Below are 14,630 nucleotides of genomic sequence, written 5' to 3' on the forward strand. Positions count from 1 at the left end.
TTATCTGTCCTGCTGGTATTGTTACAAAATTAGACCAACTTAAAGTAACATCCTATGCTGGCCACTGAATTACAAATTGGCTATCCAAAAAAAAAGTCCCAGGTTGTGAAAGTTGCTGGTACACTTTCTGAGTATACAGTTCCAACTAGTGGGGATCAGTGTTGTGGCCTCTCCTGTTTGGCATTTATTTTAAGACATCTTTTCCAGTATTCCAGAAGTGTAGTTGATGAAGTTTGCTGATGGCTGCAACCCAGACACTGTTATCTGCTCATCTATTGACACTAAACAGCTTTAGCATGGGCTGGAATATGTGCACACCTGGCATACTGAAATCAATTTCAAGTGAAATGCAATAAAGTACAATAGAGCAGTTTCAGCAAAAAAAACAAAAAAAAAACAAAACTGTTCTCACCTCATATATTAGAAATGCTGCACATCTTCAGAAAGACATGTTCATAAGAAAACTGGGTACTTATGTATATATTTCACTTTCATGTGATCATGTTTCCACTATAGTCAGGAATTCTTTCTATCAGGCTCAGTTATATTCCAAGGAAATATCTTCAAGATCCTGAGAAGTCATCCTCCCACTGTATTCTTCCCTTATCAAATAAATCACTGAATATAATGCACTTTTTGGTATGTATAAATCAAAGCATTTTGCTTAATTAGAAAGGCTCAAAGATACCATATCAAGAAAATGAAAGGTCTTAAATCCTACAACTATCCTGACAGTGGCGGCTGGTGACTTCAAATCAATTGGGGGCTGCAGGAGACAGCTGAATGGGTAGGGTCAATGGGAAGGGGTGTGGCCAACTAGAAAGGGGCAGAGCAATGCTCAAAACACAAAAATTGGGACTTTAATTAAATACGCTTCTCTGGGTGCCAAACCGTCATTATGAGAGTCCAATCAAGACAAAATGAAGTGTAGAAGAAAAAAAAATGCAGTGCATTAGCTACATGACAGCTTACTTAATATCTAAATGGAAACAAAATGGTTGTGAAGCATGAAAAAATAAATTACTTTTCAAATACATTACTGGAATGCCAGTCAAAATCAAGTATAAAAAACAAGTAGCACTCAACTCAAACTTCTCTTTGCACTGCAGTTCTAATTATAATTTATATTCAGCTTTATTAAAGTACCAAGTAACATGCTGAAGGTAGCAATCTCTGTGATACCCCCACTTATAAAAATGCTTCTTATCCAAAAAAAGACCTGCTGCCTGACAACTATCTACTTGTTTCATGGGGAAAACATGATCAAAGTAAAAAATGAACAGCAAACAATAAACAAGCTCAAGATAAATTGCTTAAAGGATTACTGCACAGGTTATGGACCACACATGATAGATTAAGATTCTGTTTAGTTTATGGGTAAAGCCTGCAAAGATGTCTTCAAGTCTCCAACAAATGTAATGAGCTTCTGAAAATACTGTAATCATGTCCTTTATTACAAATACTGTCATATGCATTTCAATACCTAAGGCGTATGCATTATCTGGTTATGTAAATATTCTTTGCATGACAACAACAAAAAGGCTTTCAATGTAGGTAATTATTTAACAGCATGCTTATTAAAGCTTACTTGCATCTTACAATCTCAGACAAGCTTACCTGATGGTCATTAAAGCATTGCTACTTAAACACAGAGCAACAGGCACTGCACAACATGCATTTTCTGAATAATAAGAAGCATAAATAAACAGTATAAAAATATGAGAGAAAAACAGAATATTCTGCAAAATCAAGGACAGATGAAAAGCCATTGTAGTACTTGTGTCTACCTTGGATGGGTGAATACTCTGCATACTTACACTGCATAACTGCTCCTTGCCTTGCTTGGACATATCCACTGTCACTACATGGAGGAATGGGGTGCAACAAGTATGTCACAATTTGAAATGTCTTTGGCTGATGGTGATGGCCCTGGCACATTTGTCATAGCGCTCAACCTCAGAGCAAGAAATCTGGACAAAACCATAAATGGAAGTGGGACAAAGGCCCAAAAATAAGGACACTTTTTAAATATTACTCTTATAAACTTAGAAAGATAATAGAATAGTAGGTATTGCATTAGTATGAATTTTCTGAAGGGTATGAAATCTGAAGCTCAAATGTCTGTAATTATTTTCTAACTTTAGCCTTTAATGATTTGCCACCAATTTGCCAGAAAACCTCACTTTTATGAAAAAAGGACCAAAAATGTGATGCAAAAATATAAAATAACCACACAATGCAGCTGGAAACCTGCCAAAGAAGGGATACTTTTTTTTAAGATTAGTACTGTTAAGTTGAGCAGCTGACAAAATAAGATAATCTACATGCATTTCTGAAATAAAAGTAATCTATAACTCTGATCATTACATTTATTTATTAATTGTAACCCTCCATGTTTTCTTCCTAAATTGCCATTTTTCAGAGGGATTATTAGGAGGAGAGAAATATTTTGAGCCAAAATTGGGGACAGTTGAGAGGTTTGGATATACCTAATTTTATAAAGAAATGTATTTGCATGTACCTCTCAACCTCTTAATGTAGGAAATCTGAACAAGGCCAAATATATTGGGGGAACATACAAACAGTACTAAAATTGCTCTTGTATAAACTTAGTTGATAGAATAACAGGTCTTGCTTTAGAATGCATTTTTCTGAAGAGTATGAAGTCTGAAACTCAATAACTGTCATTAGTTGGTGACTTCATTCCTAAATGATTTGCCAGAAAACCACAACTTTTATGAGGAACAAACCAAAAATAAGAAGCAAAAATCTATTCATTCAGTGAAAATCTGGACAGTTGAGAGGTATAGTTCAGCCAGAGCTGTCTTTGAGTTTGCTGCCCTTCCCCCCTCACAAAATCATGGTCAAATGGGGCCTCCCCCCACAGCCATTCCAGTGTCTCATTACTTGGCTAAGTCCCATTTACCATAAACACGTTAATGTTCATACTGCTTTACTTCTACGATGATTTGGATTTCATTTAAAAGTTTTATTTTACATTTTACAGCACAAACACTAATAGACATCTGCTAAACAACACTTCAAAAGTAAGTAAAGCTAAACAAAGCAATGCATTCTCACAATGAACATAGACTTAGCATTAAAACTTCTCTGCCCTTGAAACTCACAGTCATTGAAACAGCATTGAAACCCACATTCAAAGAAAATACATCTGAACAATGACATATAAATAAACTTTGAGCTGTTTTCAAATCATAGGCCCCTTGCACATGAAATATACATGTGGTCTTTGATACACCTTTCTGATTGTATTAAATTATATTGTATAATACAGTACAGTTGTTAGAGGACATTTTACATTTATTGTTTTGAACATTTTTTCAGTAAACAATGAAACAATGAAACAAACTGCATGCACCAATAATGACAAAACTGTCCAATTCAGAACATTTTCCATCATAGAAGTATACTCAAACTTCTACATACCACCAGTAACAGTAAATATGCACAATCTCTGCAGAAGTGAAAGTCATCTAAATAATTCCACATTAAAGATATCTGTAACTAATGAATAGATTGCTCCTCGCAAACAACTTCATATTTCATTGTTTCATCTACAAAGAAAGTGCCTGTTGCCCTTGAGGAATAAATTGTCTATGTCACATTAAAACATGATAAGCTAGTAATATTTCAATAGGGAATGGATAGGAAACTGATAACAGGTTCATATTTACTAGGTATTGTGATGCCCATGCACTGGCCCAGCAATCAAAGAGCCTCAATCCTCACCACTAACACCAGTGAGGGGATCCATATAGGGAAAGGATAATAAATACACACACAGTAAAGTACAATTTCCCTTACGAGCACACAGAGATCACAGTCAGTCTGGAGCTGGTTTCTCCCTTTCTCTCCAGGTCCCCAATAAGACACCCCACTGGCACAGCTATAGGGTCCAGATCTCAGCCTAGTGGAAAAGCTAAAACCTCCAGCACCCCCTCTGTCCAAACAGTGCTTCGTGTCCCTGCCCAAGTAGCTCACACACACACACACACACACACACACACACACACACACACACACACACACACACACACACACACAGACACACACACACTCTTTGAGACAAGAGTTTATACAACCACACAGACACTCCTGTTAAAGGCTGGCACAGGTTCTCCAGCTGTGCCCCTTTTGCCCAGACTATACGGTAGAAATAACTGCCACTACCCTGTTAATATTTTTCAGCTACTCAAAGGCCCTTATGAAATGGTATCCAATTATACTGTGCAATATTATTATCCAAATGGTAAGTGCAACCAGTTAAGACTTATTTGTAGTGACTTGGTACAGTATCACTATATACATGCAATGTACTCTTAGAGCTTAAATTATCTCTACACAGAACAGCCATAGTTTAAAGGTTTAAAAATATTTAATAATAAATAAAAAAAAACACAAGACAATACTTCTTACTACACAGTGCTAGTCAAGAGTTCAGAGATCACAGAGAAATACTTAAAATAATACAGTAGAAAAGTTCTGACATCACAGAAAAATAATTAGTCTAATCTTCCTATGTCATAGCTATATCTAAGAGAAAACACAGTACTAAAATCCTACTTACATCTAGACACAGGCAGAGTGATGAGTTGGATGTTCTCAAGACAAATGCTCTAATGCTCTCATTCTTTCTGTCCTTAAATTGATAACACAGTACCACTGATTTATTTCAGATTACATCATTTCTTTCTGGTTCCCAGGCTAACAGACTCTCAGAGGTTAATAACCATTTTAATCTTGCAGCTGGTCAGTAACCACAACAATAAAAGACATTATACATGCAAATTCTAGCCATTAACTCTGGCCTCAAAACAATAGGCAGAATGCCTTTATCTAGACATCTTGGCTCCGAGTTTGGACATCAAAGAATTGACTTGTCAGGTTTGTTACAGCAGAGTGCACTGTTGTTACATTTTTGCAGTTCCACATTTAACACCATTTTTCCCATTTAAGAGAACAAGCCTGTGCCTTATATTAATATTTACAAATGACAGAATTTTCTACAAAATTCTATCTGGCTAAGCTGGCAAACTTCACCTATCTTCACAGGTATATCCATCAAAAAGGACATTCTCAGGACTGCAGCATCCACCCCCCTTTAAAAGTGCAACACAGTACAGTATCAGCAAAGCATCGATATACTGTAGGAGTACAACCCACAGCTTCCTGTCTCAAAATCAGTACACTGCCTGGTGTGCGATTGATAATGCAAACCAACTCAGCATAAGCAGCACTAGACTTCTCTTCCCCTGAAGCTCTCAGCTCCTTGTAAAATCCACTTGATACTTAACTGTATCTCTCAACTTTGCAGCACAAGAAATCTGAAAAAAGCCAACATTTATTGGGTGGGGTCAAAGCCCAAAAACCAGGGACACATTTTAAACATTGCCTGTATAATCTTGGAAAATTGCTAGAATAGACTGCAGTGTTACCACCATTAATTTCACCGCCAAGTCTTGGACCCAGGACCCTGTGCTCTATAGTTAGAGCAACATACCACTATGCCAAATCAACAATCATATATTTATATAAATGAAAACAATCCACACTGACACAATCCTTGTTGCAAGTACTTACATCACAAGCTATAATGACACACTCCCTGTTGCAAACATTATATATCGCTTATAATCTACCCAATCATTTTCAAACATTACATAGATCATTTAAGTTCTGCCTTCTTTTAAACCTCATTCCTCCCCTGCATGTGTTGTTCCTACAATTCCCATTTTCCCTATGTAGTTTGCTCCTACCCTTTTCTAAACATCTCAATTCCAGTTGTTTTATCTCTGTTACTATATTCACTTCTTCTAGTATAGTTGGTTTAGATTTAGATTTTTTCCTAATTTACTACTTTCTGCTATTTTTAGTTTTTTTTTTTTAATTTAAATGCATTTATTTAAACTGTATTTGCTTTAATATTGCTACACACTCAAGTGTGCTAACTTGCACTGCATTTGAATTGTTTTACTGCTGTTTTAGCTACTTTTCTGTAAAAAAAAAGGTTCTAAATTGTTTCACACCTTTCCTGTAACTAGTCTAGTCCAGATACAGATTTGCTGTATCCAGGACAGTTGGTAAGCTTCTGAGCCCACCAAGCCTTTCTGTGTTGGAGGGAAGCCTGCTAGATTATCACTGGGAGTGGTAAGCACTAGGTAGCCTATTTACCACAAGAGGAGTGGTTTCTGGCCCAGAAATTGTAGTTTAGTGGCAGTTTGGGTAGTTTTTCCACCCCTTCAACATTCTGGTTTAAAAGCCCGTGTTTGTACTTGTTTCCCGCCTTTCCTGTAACTAGTCTAGTCCTGATACAGATTTGCTGTCTCCAAGACTGTTTGTAAGCTTTTGAGCCCCCCAAGCCCTTCTATGTTGGAGGGAACCCTTCTAGCTTATCAGTGGGAGTGGTAAACAATAGGCAGCCTACACCGTAACAGCTATAAATAAATGTAATGCTGATCAATGCTAGAAGTCTAAATCTCAAGATGCACTTGCTGGAAGCACTCCTCAAAATTGAGAACATTGACATTTTTGCTGTAACAGAGACCTGGTTTAAAGCAACAGAAAGCACCCCTGCGCTATCAGGCTATAACTCATTCCACACCTTTCAGCCCTGAAACATGGACCAAAGCTCCAAAGGCAGTGGTGTCTCTGTATTCATAAAGGATATGCACACCTCCAGACAAGTAGCACAGCATAATGCATCTGAGATACTTCAGGTACAACTAACATTGGGTAAGACTGCGATCCAGGTCATAACCTGCTATAGTTCCCCAACCATGTCCCTAGACTCTCACTCCACATTCCTATGCACACTGGAATCTATGAAGGTCCAAACCAACACTGTCATACTAGAAGACTTCAACTACCCCTCCATCAACTGAGAAAACTACTCAAGCACCAATACACTGGCCCAACGCTTCCAGGAATTCATCAGTTTCAATGCCCTGGACCAGCTCATTCTGACCCCCACTACAGGAAGCAACATCCTTGACCTGGGTATTACTAACATGGGTGACCATTGCTCTACACTAATAGACAATCCCTCCCTGGTCAAATCTGACCATAAACTAATCACCATAGAATTCCACATCTCACCCACACCTCCAGCAAAGGTAACCGCCTTGAAACACTTCACCAAAGCTGAATTAGACTCCTAAAAACAAAGGTGGCTAACTTCATGGCACCCATGCCAATGGAAAATAGCTGCATGACTGACGAATCATACACCAATGCACTGTATGAACATGTACATAAATGCATAGAACTAGCCATACCCAACAGAACCAAGATGCTCTCCTCCAAAAAAAGGAAGCCAATCTGGTGGTCCCCTGCCATTAATAAACTCTACAACAGAAAGAAGAAACTGTTGCAGAAAAAGGTGAAGTCCCAAGACTGGAAAAACTCCCTTATTAACCTCAACAAAAAGTTGAGATTTCTCATCAAATCCTCTAAAGCCAGCTTTGAAGACAGAATTGTGGCAGACACTAAAAACAATAACAAAGCCTTTTATAGTTATATCAAGAACCTCCATGGCAATACCCAGATGTGCTCTGAGTTACGGTACAATGGTACATCCTATACTGAACCAACATATATTGCCAACATACAGACCAACAGATTCAGTGCCAACTTTACCCCCCCAAAGGACCAATCACAATACCAGAAGAATGACAGGCACTCAGCATTAATGCAACCCAGGTTAAAGCTGCATTGTTCGAGGCTAAGAATACAGCTTCCATAGGACCTGATAATATCCCTTGCTGTGTTCTACATGAGCTAAAAAGTGAACTGGCACCACATCTGTATGCCCTGTTCAGTCATAGCTTCAGCTCAGGCTTTGCCCCTATGCCCTGTTCATTCATAGCTTCAGCTCAGGCTTTGTCCCTACCAAATGGCGCACTGCTACAGTCATCCCTCTCCATAAAGGGGGAGCAACTACAGACCCTGGGAATTATCACCCCATTAGCCTGACAAGTCTGATATGTAAAGCTATGCAGTGCATCATCATGGACCTGATTAACAAAGATATAGGAAGTCTCCAAACTCTGGACCCCACACAGTTTGGCTTTGTGAAAGGGAGATTATGTCTACTCAACCTGGTTTACTTCTTTGAGTCAGTCACCAGAGCTGTAAATGAAGGTAAGGCAGTGCATACAGCCTACCTCGATCTGGCCAAGGCCTTTGATACCATTCCTCACTTGGGAATTATAGATAAACTCACCAAACTAGGCATCAACCCTTATATCACTAGGTGGATTGCAAATTGGCTCACAGATAGAACACACAGTGTGAGAGTAGTGAACTCCAAGTCAGACTGCTGAGCAGTAACGAGTGGAGTCCCACAGGGATTGATCCTGGGCCCACTCTTGTTCAGCATCTACTTCTCAGAAGTCCAGACTAATACAAAGGGACTCTGGCTGACCAAGTTCACAGATGACTGCAAACTGGGAGCCATTATTAACTCCCCAAGTAATGCAGACATCCTACAGAAAGGCTTCACTGAGACCAATGACTGGTGTTGAAGCCTTGGCCTTAAGCTTAATGCCAAAAATTACATTGTCATCCCCTTTGGTAAATACTCAGTTCACACTAACTACCACATTGATGAGAGCCCACTGAACACTGATGGCATTATAAGAGATCTCGGGATGCAGGTTGACAGCAACCTCTCCTTCACCCACCACATTGCCACTGTGGTCAAAAAGCTCTTCTGTGTGGCACATCTCATTACCAAGGATTTTTCATCCAGGAAGAAAGAGGTCATTGTCTCTGTCTACTCTTCCCTCATTAGACCAAGCATTGAGTATAATGCCCCATTTGGCATGTTCCTCACTAGACACCTGCAACAGCTGGAGAGGCCACAGAAGTACCTCACAAAGATGATCCCAGGCATTAAACACATATCCTTCATGGACAGACTGAAAAGACTCCAGCTATTCTCTGTCTCATATCACCTACTTAGAAGTGATCTCTGCTTGACTTACAAAGATATGTCTGACCCAGCTCTGTTAGAAATGCTACATCTAAAGAAATCCCAATCTCTCCACACCACACACTCCAGAGACCTCAACCTCATTACCACAATCAACAGAACATGCTGGAGGGACAGGTTCCTCACCCAGAGACTGCCCATGCTCTGGAATAGACTTTCCATACATGTCAAGCAGAACACCTCACTGTCCCTTTTCAAGAGAAAGCTTGATGAGTTGATGGGTAATAGAAAGTTCACCCTGGGGATCACTCCAGTGGCTCTACTTGATAGAGGCACTGGGAACAACGTCTGGTGGCACAATGCCAGGGCACTTTCATGGGCTAGGCTTGTAAAGGCTCCAGGGCCATTAGCCTAGTACACAGCTATGAACCTATGAACCTAAGCACAAATGAACAGTGTCAAATCACCAGTTTACCTTTACAAAGGTGAAACACACTCTTGCGATTGCTCATATGAATGAATCGTAGCCATGAAAAACAATACCGCGACAGTTTCCATTTTCAAAAATCAGCAAATTGAAAAGCAGCTTCGTTGATTTTCGAACATAAATGTCAAATAAAAAATGTAATGAAGTGTAAAGCAAGGGGGCAAGCACCCCTGCACCCCCATGCAGGGGGCTGCGCCCTCTACACACCCCCTTCTTTAATATACTAACTCCGAGATCGCACTACAGTGGGGAAAGGGACCATTTTCCAATCCCCGCTATAGTGCAATCTGCACCTAAATGCCGAATTTGCAATGAGAGAATGTCACTGTGCATTCGCTCATTGCACATTCGAACCTTTTTGCGTTTGACGTTTGCAGACTTTACAAATGTCCTTTTGAACATCTGCTGTTCGCCCATGTGCAAAACGCTCACATGAAGGTAAACCCAAATCACCAAATAAGAGAAATAAAAATTAGGTAAAATTAGATGAAGCAAATACATTTCAGCCAAACCCAAATTAAACAACTATAGGTAAACTGTGTATGCCTCTGTGTGTGTGTGTGTGTGTGTGTGTGTGTGTGTGTGTGTGTGTGTGTGTGTGTGTGTGTGTGTGTGTGTGTGTGTGTGTAAAACCCATATGGAATAACATCGATCCTGATTTTAAAAATGGGTTTTTCTTTATTGAATGTACCTAAAAAGACTTCAAAAGTAAAAATGCAAAAAGTTATGGACTTTCAGAAGTCATGTAACTGAAACACGTTCTTAAGGTGTCATTTGCATATATCCTGTGGACCACCATTTCAGGAAGTTTACGTTATCACACAGTGAAAATTGTAGTCTGTCTGAGGTTTTCTTGCAGTTTCTACTGAATGGCTTGTCGCTGCAACCTTTTTAACATTTGGTTTAGATTTTAACAATAAATGGAATAACGCACTGGAAGAAATGGGTCTTAAATATCTATAAAATTCTACTTAAATTCTACTCAAAAACAAGAAAAGACAACAAGCCAACACAGAAAGAGTTATATATAACTGGAAATAAAGAAAGAAAACAAGCTGTCACATCAGATAGGTTTTACTACAGATGAATGCAGACAATTTAAAGAGAGAGTCTCCAAACATAAAAATTCACATTCAAGACAAAAACCTTAAGAAACTTGTAAGTCATGAAAGTGACTAGGTTAAGAATGGCAAGGTTGGAAGAAAGACAGAAACAGGCTTAAATGATTGACCTGCAAGGTTTGGAAATGCAGGCCCTTTGGGAATATTGAAGCATCATAATGACAAGACAATGAACAACAATGTTACTGGGACTGATGACCCAGCTACTAGTACTACCCATGACAGAAATATGAACTCCTGCAAAAATATCAGCTTGGCACCATCATCAACAAACAGGATTTTCCTTTGGTTTCCAGATCAACTCCTCTGGACAAAACTCCACATAAGGAGCATCAGTGGAGATCAACCCTGGTCCAATTCACACAACAGACACCCAGGCAATAAGAAGGGGTGACGAAAGAGGAGATAAAATTCTACAGGAAAACACCATGCCCCAATGAGGTAAAGAGAATAGGATGGGACGACAAAGAAACCAGAGTAATGCCATCGTAATCACACCAAGATGCTACTGAATGTAGCCAAATGCACTTGAAAAGGAGCTGATATTTATACCCCATAGCAGGAGCACTTGGTTAACACCATCAGCAACCGTAAGCTTTTCTTCAGGAAGTTGAATCTGAATTTTTTTTTCTTCATGAAAGGAGAGGTCCAAGAAATGGGGACCAAAAAACAATAGCCATAAATCTTAATTGAAGAAATCAAGCACAGTTTGTCCATTTCTCCACCTAGTTATATGGGCATACGAGGAGACATCTAGGAAGGACATTCTCAGAATTCTTTTCAAGACCTGCAAGAGAAAGTTTTATAACTTGTCTGAAATGAACTAGCAGTACTAATAAAGCTTAGCACTGCTAAGAGAAGGAGCAAAGTAGACAAAGGCAAGATATCTTCATCACCAATACAGATTCCTACAACTAGAAAATTGAGGCAATGTTGGCAAGTCATGACTTCTGCCAAACACTGGACATTGAACATATCATCCAAGCCTATAGATTGGTGAAACCAAAACTGGCTTCTCTTAACTTGTGTAATCGAACTGATGATGCTTTATTTAATTTTCTCACAGTCACCTAGCTGTTACCCCATTTTTTTTCCCATCCATAGGCCACGCAAAACCTGGATGACTCCTTGTTTGTCCAATGGTAGCAAGAGGGAACTCTGGTACTGACCTCTATCAATTACTTTAGAATTCAAAATAAAAAAAATTTGCCATAAATGTTCCATCCTATATCCTGGACACTCTTGACTTTCTAAATAGGTTAGATAAATTACAATCAAGCCAGGTATTGTGGTCTGGCAGTTAGTACAGAAGGTTAAAGCTGTCAGTGTTATTGATTGTGATACAAGGTTTGATTTTCTCAGCCCTCATATGCCTACTGTGTGACATTGAGCAAGTTAATTAACCAGGCAGTGCTTGAGGCAAACTGGAAATATGGGCTAGGCTTCTCAATATTCCCTAGGATTGCAAGCCTAGAAAGAATCGTCACCACTGTTGTGGAAGCATTTTACACAGTGTTTCAATATAAGTACTGCAATGAGGCTGTTAAAAGAAATCATGGGCAGAAGAACTTCCACCACCTCCAGAAAAATACATTCAGTTGGTGAGATTTTGAACATATTACTCAAAAATAGCTGCTTTCATTTTAAACAGAGATGGTACAAACAAGCAATAGGAATAGCCATGGGATCAGCAGTGACCCCAAGCTTGGCAAATATTTTTAGCCAAATGGGGAAAAATGCCATCTACAACCCCAGGTATTTCCCTTTTATGAACTGTTATATTGTCATATTATGGAACAGCTCAGTAGACAAGCTTAAGAAATTATTTGACTACATTAAAAATTCCACAAACATCCTACGTTTTACCAAACACTGTGGCTATGAAAAGGTAGAATTTGCGGATTTCACTAGTTATAAAAAATAAAAGCAATTCATGTTAAACAATTACATTTTTGGAAGACCCATAATGGTCAACCTCTTAATACATGCAAACATTAAGTACCCCAAAATCACAAAGAATAAATGTATAACGTCACAAAGAATAAGTACAGCCCATGGTCTTAGGGAAATTACATGATTTCTGTATAACTTGGACAAACTATAAAGTGAATTTCTTGAAAGTAGGTAAAGTAAAAAACTGAAAAAGGACATACTTGGGCCATTTACAACCCTGAAATGGATCAGTAGTACTGCTCAGTTCAATCCACCATGAATACAGGGAACCCGCAAAATGAAGATGGCAAGGAGAAGCGCAAAAGAAGTATGATTCTTACTCTCTCAAAAGATTAAGAGTAAATGATACCCAGTGTGAAAACTGGTACATTATCTGTGAAACCACGGCATTAATAGGATTCTTGACCATGAGAATAAGTTCATCTATAAGAAGGGCAAAATGCTAGGAGCTTGGTAGAAAAATAAACTCTGCCAACCACAGACATGAATGCTGACACTTTTCCCTGAACATCTTTATTTAGCTCTAGTACTTATTTGACTTGCTTGCTGATCTCTGATTGCCTATTGCTGATCTCTGTCTGCATTTGATTTTGAATTGAAGTTTTTTGTTTAAAGTTTGGATACTTCTATTGTTTATCTTTTTCTGATATTGCATTTGTTTTGTTTTAAGTTTTTAGTTCTGCTGGAGTTTTAAGAGGTAATGGCTAGGGCCAGTTACAAAAGTTAGAAAAGAATTCCTTTACAGACAGTGAATAACATCCATCTAATTAGTGGGAGGAGCTGAGAAACATTCCTCTTTAAACTTTTTTGGAGGTATCTTTATTTAGCTGGAGTGCTTAGTTGACTTGCTTGCTGTTCTCTACCTGACTATTGCTGATCTCTGCATTTGATTTTTCCCACCCACCCACTCAACTGTAGTTGTACTCTTAAACTTGGTGGAATTCGAGTTGTCCACCCCTACCATTAATCTGATTTTGGACACTCCACCCAGTCCCATCTCATCAGCTCATTCTAGTGAGTATGGAGAGATCAGATTGGAAGGCCCACACTCTTACTCTCTTAAACTTGAATTATCTTCTGTTTCTTCCCATCCCAATTACTAAAAAATACACTTTATTAAGCTTCTTATACTGTATCTGTGCTTCTTCCTACTTTATTACTTTGAAGAAGTGGTGACTAGTGTAGTGTACAGTAAAATCTTCAAGTCCAAGTAGAAATCCAAACAGAGATAAAACAAACAAGTTTGTATTTGCAAAATAAGATTAAGCACTTTTCTCCTTACAATAAAGGACTTTGTCAGAATAAATTAAAAAAAAGCTAAAAGACAGTTAAATACTGTTTTCAAACCAGACATCACTTGCTTATTGGCGAATACCAAAATAATTGAATTAGTTTAGTTGCGTTAAAATTAATTAACTCCTCCTCTACTACTGTTAGATTATTTGCAAACATTACAGTGGTTTAAACTGTTTAAACCCCTAATTTTTTGTGGATGTCCCACCTAACTGAAAGAAAGTTCAAAAGAAAAATATTATCTGCAAACAAAAACACATCAAATCAAAAGAAACCACAAGATGTTAAGCATTTGTTGTTAACTGAGAAAAACATCTTTTACCCATTTTATAACCTAGCTGTATGTAATTTCAATACAAAATAATACTATAATGGTCATTCAAACCTAGGGAGGGCAAAGGCATCAAGTCAAAATTGCCATAAAGTTCTTTATATTCCAGCTGGATTTCCCAGTCCTCCTCCCTGGGATCAATGTCAACCAGTTTTAAAATTCCAAATTTAAATTCAGTGTGTGCCATATCCAGTAAGGTATGTTTATAAAGGGCATTGTTTACATTTTTGCTCTTGATGCTATAATGATGCTTGTAAACTCATTTTCTTAATGCTCTTTTGTTTTTTCCTACATAGAATTTGTTACATTTTGTGTACAGCTAAGAAAACTAGTCCCTTACTCCCACAATTTCCTCTTTTGAGGTGCACCTTAGTTTTTAAGGTGCTGTCAAGGGCTAGGTGCTCAGCCTCTAAGATATATGTACACTGATTATATGCCCCACATCTTTTGGTTCTATGTCCAACCCTAGGGTTGGGGTGTAAACCCCTATCG

This window comes from Protopterus annectens, chromosome 1.part1, assembly GCF_019279795.1.
Source record: "Protopterus annectens isolate FY-2018-M chromosome 1.part1, PAN1.0, whole genome shotgun sequence".
NCBI lineage: Eukaryota > Metazoa > Chordata > Ceratodontiformes > Protopteridae > Protopterus > Protopterus annectens.